This window comes from Otolemur garnettii, unplaced genomic scaffold, assembly GCF_000181295.1.
Source record: "Otolemur garnettii isolate 467f Iridium unplaced genomic scaffold, OtoGar3 scaffold00154, whole genome shotgun sequence".
Lineage (NCBI taxonomy): Eukaryota > Metazoa > Chordata > Mammalia > Primates > Galagidae > Otolemur > Otolemur garnettii.
In genome coordinates this window covers 3,531,209-3,539,413 of record NW_003852549.1, presented here as the reverse complement: position 1 = coordinate 3,539,413, position 8,205 = coordinate 3,531,209, and positions in this window count along the sequence as shown.

The following is an 8,205-nucleotide window of genomic DNA, read 5'->3' as shown; positions in this document are numbered from 1 at the left end:
CACATTTATATTTATATTCTACACCTAGTAAATTTCACATGTACCCTTGTAAGATGCACCTTAGGTGTGGTCCCAACAATTACCCTCCCTCCACTCATCCTCCCCCCCTCCCCTCCCTCTCTCTCTCCCCTTCTTCTTGAGCTATAATTGGGTTATATAGCTTTCATAAGAAAGCTATAAATTGGTTTCATAGTAAGACTGAGTATGTTGGATACATTTTCTTCCATTCTTGAGATACTTAGCTAAGAAGAACATATTCCAGCTCTATCCCTGCAAACATGTAAGAGGTAAATTCTCCACTTTCTTTAAGGCTCCATAATACCATGGTGTACATATACCACAATTTGTTAATCCATTCATGGGTCGATGGGCACTTGGGCTTCTTCTATAACTTAGCAATTATAAATTGGGCTGCAATAAACTTTCTGGTACAAATATCTTTGTTATAATGTGATTTTTGGTCTTCTGGTTATATATCTAGTAGAGGAATTGTAAGATCGAATGGTGGGTCTATTTTTAGATCTCTAAGTGTTCTCCAAACATTTTCCCAAAAGGAATGTATTAGTTTGCATTTCCACCAGCACTGTAGAAGTGTTCCTTTTTCTCCACATTCATGCCAACATCTCTGATTTTGGGATTTTGTGATGTGGGCTAATCTCACTGGAGTTAGATGATATCTCAAAGTAGTTTTGATCTGCATTTCTCTGATGAATAAGGATGAAGAACATTTTTTCATGTATCTTCTTTAGAGAAGTTTCTCTTCAAGTCCCTTGTCCACCCTGACATGGGACCACTTGTTCTTTTCTTGCTAATACATTTGAGTTCTCTGCGGATTCTGGTTATTAAACCTTTATTGGAGACCTTGCAAATATCTTCTCCAACTCTGAGGGCTGTCTGCTTGCTTTATTTACTGTATTCTTGGCTGTGCAGAAGCTTTTTAGTTTGATCAGGTCCCAGTAGTGCATTTTTGATGCTGCTTCAATTGCCCAGGGAGGTCCTCCTTATGAAATATTCTCCCAGGCTGATTTCTTCAAGAGTTTTCCCTGTACTTTCTTCTAGTATTCTTAGGGTTTTATGTCTTAAGTTTAAATCTTTAATCCACTGAAAATCTATCTTAGTTAATGGTGAGAGGTGTGGATCCATTTTTAGTCTTCTTACAGTTTGCTAGCCAGTTCACCACCACCATTTGTTAAATAGGGAATCTTTTCCCCACTCAATGTTTTTAATTGGTTTGTCAAACATCAGATAATGGTAAGTAGCTGGGTTCATCTCTTGGTTCTCTATTCTGTTCCATATATCTACCTCTGTTTTTGTGCCAGTGCCATGCTGCTTTGATCACTATCAATTTATGGTATAGTCTGAGGTTTGGTAGCTTGATTCCTCCTGCTTTGTTTTTATTTCTGAGTAATGTCTTGCTATTCAAGGTTTTTTCTGATTCCATATAAAATGAAGTATTAATTTTTCAAGATCTTTAAAGTACGACAATGGAGCTTTAATAGGGATTGCATTAAAATTTACATTGCTTTGGGTAGTATGGACATTTTAACAATGTTAATTCTTCCCAGCCATGAGCATGGTATGTTTTTCCATTTGTTAACATCTTCAGCTATTCCTTTTCTTAGAGTTTCATAGTTCTCTTTATAGAGATCTTTCACATCCTTTGTTAGGTAAACTTCCAAATATTTCATCTTCTTTGGCACCACTGTGAAAGGAATAGAGTCCTTAACTTTTTTTTCAGCTTGGCTATTGTTGGTATATATAAAGGCTATCGATATGAGTGTTGATTTTGTGACCTAAGAAACTGCTATATTCATTGATCATTTCTAAGAGATTTGTAGTAGAATTCTGGTGTTTTCAGATATACAATCATACAATCTGTGAAGAGTGAAAATTTGATCTCTTTTTACCCTATATGGATACACTTGATCACCTTTTCTTCCCTAATTGTGATGGCTAAGACTTCCATTACAATGTTAAAAAGCAGTGGGGACAGTGGGCAACCTTGCCTGGTTCCTGATATGAGTGGGAATGATTTCAATTTAACTTCATTCAATACAATATTGGCTGAGGGTTTGCTATAGATGGCCTCTATCAGTTTAAGAAATGTCCCTTTTGTACCAATTTTCTTAAGTGTTCTGATCATAAATGGATGCTGGATGTTATCAAAAGCTTTTTCTGCATCAATTGAGAGAATCCCATGGTCTTTGTTTTTTAATTTATTTATGTGTTGAATTACTTTTATAGATTTATGTATATTGAACCAGCCTTGAGACCCTTGGATAAAACCCACATGGTCGTGGTGTATAATTTGTTGATGTGTTGCTAGATTCTGTTTGTTAGCATCTTGTTGAATATTTTTGAATCAATATTCATTAGTGATATTGGTCTATAATTGTCTTTTCTTGTTGCATCTTTTCTTGGTTTGAGGATGAAGGTGATGTTTGCTTCATAAAATGTGTTGGGTAGTATTCCTTCTTTTTCCATATTTTGGAAAAGGTTGAGTAATATAGGTACTAGTTTGTCTTTAAAGGTTTGGTAGAATTCTGATGTGAAGCCATCTGGTCCCATGCTTTTCTTTTTAGTGAGATTTTGTATAGTTTATGCTATTTCAGAACTTGATATAGGCCTGTTCAACATTTCCACTTGATTCTGGCTAAGTCTTGGAAGGTGACATGCTTCCAAGTATTGGTCTATTTCCTTTAGATTTTGCTATTTCTAAGAATAAAGTTTCTTGTAATATTGATTAAGGACTTTTTTAATTTCTGAGGAGTCTGGTGTTATTTCATCATTACCATTTCTGATTGATGAAATTAGAGATTTTACTCTTTTTTTCTTGGTTAGGTTAGACAAAGGTTCATCTATTTTATTGACCTTTTAAAAAAAAACAACTTTTTGATTTATTGATCTCTTGTATAATTCTTTTGTTTTCAATTTCATTTAATTCTGCTATAATTTTGTTATTTCTTTTCTTCTGCTGGATTTGGGATTGGAATGTTCTTCCTTTTCCAGTTGTTTGAGATGTCCCATTAAGTTGTTAACTTCCTCTCTTTCTGTTCTCTTAGGAAGGCTTGCAGTGCTATAAATGTCCCTCTTAGGACTGCCTTTGTGGTATCCCAGAGGTTCTGATAATTCATGTCTTCATTATTATCTTGTTCCAAAAATTAAGTAATTTCTTTCTTAATCTCATCTATGACCCATCTATCATTCAGGATAAGGTTATTTAGCTTCCATGTTTTTGTATGAGTATACAGATTCCTATTGTTACTGAGTTCAACTTTTATTCCATGATGGTCCGAGAAGATGCAAGGAATAATTTCTATTCTTTTAAACTTGCTGAGGTTAGACTTGTGACCTAAGATGTGATCTATTTTGGATGATGTTCCATGGGCTGATGAGAAGAATTTGTATTCAGTTTTGTTAGGATGAAATGTTCTGTAGATATCTGTTAAATCCAAATGTTGAATGGTTAAGTCTAAAGTTTCTTTGCTTACCTTCTTATTGGAGGACCTATCCAACACTGCCAAAGGAGTGTGAAAATCTCTGACAATTATGGTGCTGGAGGAAATCAAGTTGCTCATGTCCATTAAAGTCTCTCTTATAAATTGGGGCATATTCTGCTTTGGCGCATAAATATTAATAATTGAAATTTCATCATGTTGAGTTTTACCCTTAACAAATCTGAAGGGATCATCTTTATCTTTCCTTAGTTTTGTTGGTTTAAAGAGACTATTGTATCTGTGAATAGAATTGCAACACCTGCTTTTCTCTGATTGCCATTTGCCTGAAATATAGATGACCATCTCTTCACCCTGAGTCTATATTTATCTTTTAAGGTAAGATGAGATTCTTGTATACAAAGATATCTGGCCTGAGTTTTTGTATCCAGTCAGCCAGCCTGTACCTCTTTAGAGGACAATTTAAGACATTCACATTAGTTGAGATTATTGATAAACCTGGAATAATTTTTAGGCTTAAATTTGCGAGTTTTTCAAAAAGTCCAGCAGACATTTTTAATCCTTTCACCACTGTGGAAGTTGGAATTTGATCAAAAGTTTCTGAGTGAGTTTACTTTTGTGGTGGAGGATTGTGCTGGTCATTATGGAGGATAGGTCTGAGAATATCCTGGAGAGCTGGTTTAGTTATGGCAAATTACTTCAACATGTGAATGTCATTAAAGTATTTAATTTCTCCATCATAACTGAAACTCAGTTTAGCTGGATACTGGATCCTGGGTTGAGAGTTATTTTGTTTTGGGAGACTAAAAGTTGATGACCACCCTCTTCTTGCTTGAAAGTTTTCAGCAGAGAGATCTGCAGTCATTCTAATATTCTTCCCCTTGTAGGTTATAGTTTTTTTATGCCTGGCTGCTTTCAGAATTTTCTCCTTCATATTAACTTTAGTGAAGTTAATTATGATATATCTGGGGTTTGTCTTATTCTGGCTGAGTCATGCCGGGGTTCTGAAAATATCTGCTATCTGAATTTTAGAATCTCTTGGCATGTCTGGAAAATTCTCCTTCATAATATCATGAAGAAGGGCCTCTACGTTTTGCAAAGCAAATTTGTCACCTTCAGGGATTCCTATAAGGTGAATATTAGTTTTTTTCGAATTATCCCAGAGGTCTCCCATTTTTGTTCTCCATTTCTCTTCATCTTTGAGTGCTTGGGAGCATTCAAAAGCTTTGTCTACAATGTCAGAAATCCTTTTCTCTGCTTGTTCCATTCTGTTACTGAGGGATTCTACTGTAGTTAGCAGATCTGTGAGGGCTGCAAATTCTTGCCTCAATGTGTCAAAATCTTTGGTGATTTTGTCTTTGAATTCATTGAATTCTTGAGACAACTTTTGAATCGCTCCTTGAAGTTCTAATTCCAACTTTACCTCCATTCTATTAATCTTATTTGCAATCCAAACTCTGAATTTGATTTCTGACATCTCAGCCATTTGTCTATGAATGGGATCTTCAGTTGTTTCTGCCATATCATTCCTTGGGAGAGTTGATCTACTCTGGTTATTCATGTTACTGGATTTTTTCCACTGATTCCACCCCATGATTATTTTACACCGTAGATGAGCAGATAAGGTGAAGTTGGGTCAGGGGGCTCCTGGAGTAGTGATTAACCAGCCCTTTGCCCGAGACCTGTGACTGATGTCTGATACCTTTTCCCCTAGTGCTTTGCAAAGGACCTGTACAGTGCTACAGCCTGAGACACTGGGGACTTGCTTGGTGTTGTGCAGCTAAGTGGGTCTGTCTTGTTTTCAGCTGGTCTCTGTCCCACCCTAGTGAATGAGTTACTCTGGGTTTAATTATTAGCTGTGGAGCAATGCCAACAATTATGTCACCCTGCCCCCCCATGGGCAACAATTGGAAAAGGAAAATCAAACCTTCCCACAACTATACACTCAGGGTACCACTCTGGATAGTACTCAGGTGATTGGTCCAGTCCAAGAGATCCAAATCAATTGTTCCAGTCAACACCTTGTCTCAAGTAAGGGAGTTCAAAAGGTCTCCAGCAACTAGATAGCAGGGGTCTGCTGGCAGCTCAAGTATGACTCATTCTGGTGCTCTGTGGAGTCATAAGGACCCTCCCCCCCAGCAAATGAATTAGTCTGGGAAGGTTGATGCCTCCTTCTCCACCTTGCACCTCTGTGACACCCAGTCACTGGTAACCGCACAGGGCTGTGACACAGTTCCCTCCAATCTCCAACAAGCAGATGCTCCAGGGGTTGAGCCTGCCTGAGTCACAGAGAGATCTTATGTCTCCTCAGCTAGGCCTCCATACTCTGCCACCATCCAGCAGAGGAAGCTGAGGCCTGACAACCTCATGTGGTTAATCAAAGCTCAGCGGTTCACTCAGTTCCAACACCACCCCTGATTGATGTGCTGACACTTATATTTGCACAGAATTTGTGATTCTTTCCTATCTATATTCCCCTATGGACCAGGCACTCTTTGAGTTCACAGAAACTGCAAATGTGCTACTGCCAGAGCTAGTGTTTCTATTTCCCCTGCAGTCTGTGTTGGGGTGGGTCAGTTAGAGCTCACATGTGGCTCGGAGTTCCAGCCTTGGCCCACCTGATTTTGTCTCAGCTATGACCCCCCGAGGGCCAGGTGTTTCTCAGGCTCACTAAAGCAGTCCTGGCTCAGCCCCGCCCTAGGAGTATGCCATCTCTGTGCCTGCATCTGCAATACTCTGTCCCTCTGTGCTCTGCCCAGGCTGGTACCATCTCAGGCATACCTTTTACTCATGGGGTCTGAGTTACTGTCCTAGATCTATTCTGCCAGTGTCTGCCACCAGAGAAGATGCCCGGCTTTCTCTGGTTGCCCAGAGAGACAGGGAGTGTCCTTCCAAAATATCCCCAGGAGTATGAGACCTATTGTTCCCACTGCTGCCATTGCTGCTCTGTGCTGGGGGGCACTGCCTCTCACTTTCCCACACATTCACCATTTTATGCTTACCCCTGTGCTGCAGAATCAGCACAGACATGCAATAACACATGCATTGTCTACACCTCTCGAGAAAATGCCCAAGAATCTGGACTCCTTGGGGGACAGTCTTCCAGACCTTGGGATGAGAGTGGAGGGAGTGCTGGAAGTTCAGAATTGCAAGTAGAGAAATATACAGTTTTATGCCTGGCAGGAGAGTGCCATGGCACCCTAGTAGGGGAAGGAGGTTTGGTTTTTAGAGGGTCTCTCCCATGGAATAAAATGGAAGGACATTTGAACTCTGCTTGCTTGTTTGTAGAAAGTATACTGTGAGTCATTCTCATGGGGGAGGGGACTCCCGTCCGCTTGGCAATGGATTTTGTACCTTTTGTTTGTATCCATGGGGTCACAGCTTGCCTCAGCAGGGTTAATGTGCATTCTTCAACCTTCTCTCTTATCTCAGCTCCAAACCATCAACTTACTTGCTAAATTTCTGTCCTTTAACTCTCTTTCTGGACAGGAGCCTCTGTGGAAAGCTGGCCATCTTGCCTCTGCCCCCAAACATGTATAATTTTAAAAGAAGATTAAAAATAATCATTTAACATCTCTCCTGAACATAGATGCAAAAACACTTAATAAAATGTCAACAAATGAAGTTTTGCAGTACATAATACATTATTATGAAAACAAAGTACAGTTTATTGCCAAACTGTAATATTGATTTAAGATTTGATAATTAATAAACACATGATTTTTTAAACTCAAAAATAAAAATAAAACACTGGACAAAATTTAACATCCACTGAATTTTAAGCAAAGAGAACAAATAAGCAAAGTGACCCTCATCAAACTAAGACCTTAGAGGATAACTTCCTCAAGCCCTCAATCTAGTTAATAATGTTTACCAAAAACCTATGGCTAATATCAAACCTAAATGGGAGATTTTGAAACATTTTCCCATCAGATTGGGGACACCATAAGGATGCCTACTAGTGTATCATAATTTAATTCACAATATCAAAAAGGTAGATAAAAACTTATATTTGCAGATGGCATTAATTTGTATAAAGTGCTAACAAATCTATAAAATTACCACTACCAAGAGCTAACAAGATTATAAACTATTTTATCAGAATACATGATCACAATAATGCCTAAGAAAAGTAAAATACTTAGGAATAAGTTTACTAAGAGTCATGTAAGTCCTCTCTACAATCAAAATTATGGAAAATTATTGAGAGAAAGTAAAAATAGACAAAATATTTGAGCATATGCCTTACTGAAAAATGACTAGTAAACATATAAAAAAAAGTCCTCAGCATCATTAGTCATCAGGAAAATGTAAACTAAAATTAAAATGAGATAAAAGTATTTCTTACCAGGAAGAAGAAAATTAAAAACATTATTCATACTGAAAGTTGGTAAGGATATAGGACAACTGATATCTCATATGATACTTGTGGGAATGTAAAGTGGTACATCTTCTGTGGAACTAGTTCTGGCAGTGTCCTGTGAAACTACACATACACTTAGCCTATAACCCAGCAGACTACTATTATGTGATTACCTTGGAAAGAGGAAAATTTGTGTTCCCAGAAAGACTTAGACAACAATGTTCACAGTAGCTTTCCTCATAATAGCCCCATACTAAGGCAAGCTCAGGTGTCCATTAAAATGGAAGTATTTGTAAGCAAACTATGACAGATTTACCCAGTGGAATACTACTAAGCAACAACAGGGAATGAACTACTGCTACATCTGTTAACCAGGATCAACCTCAG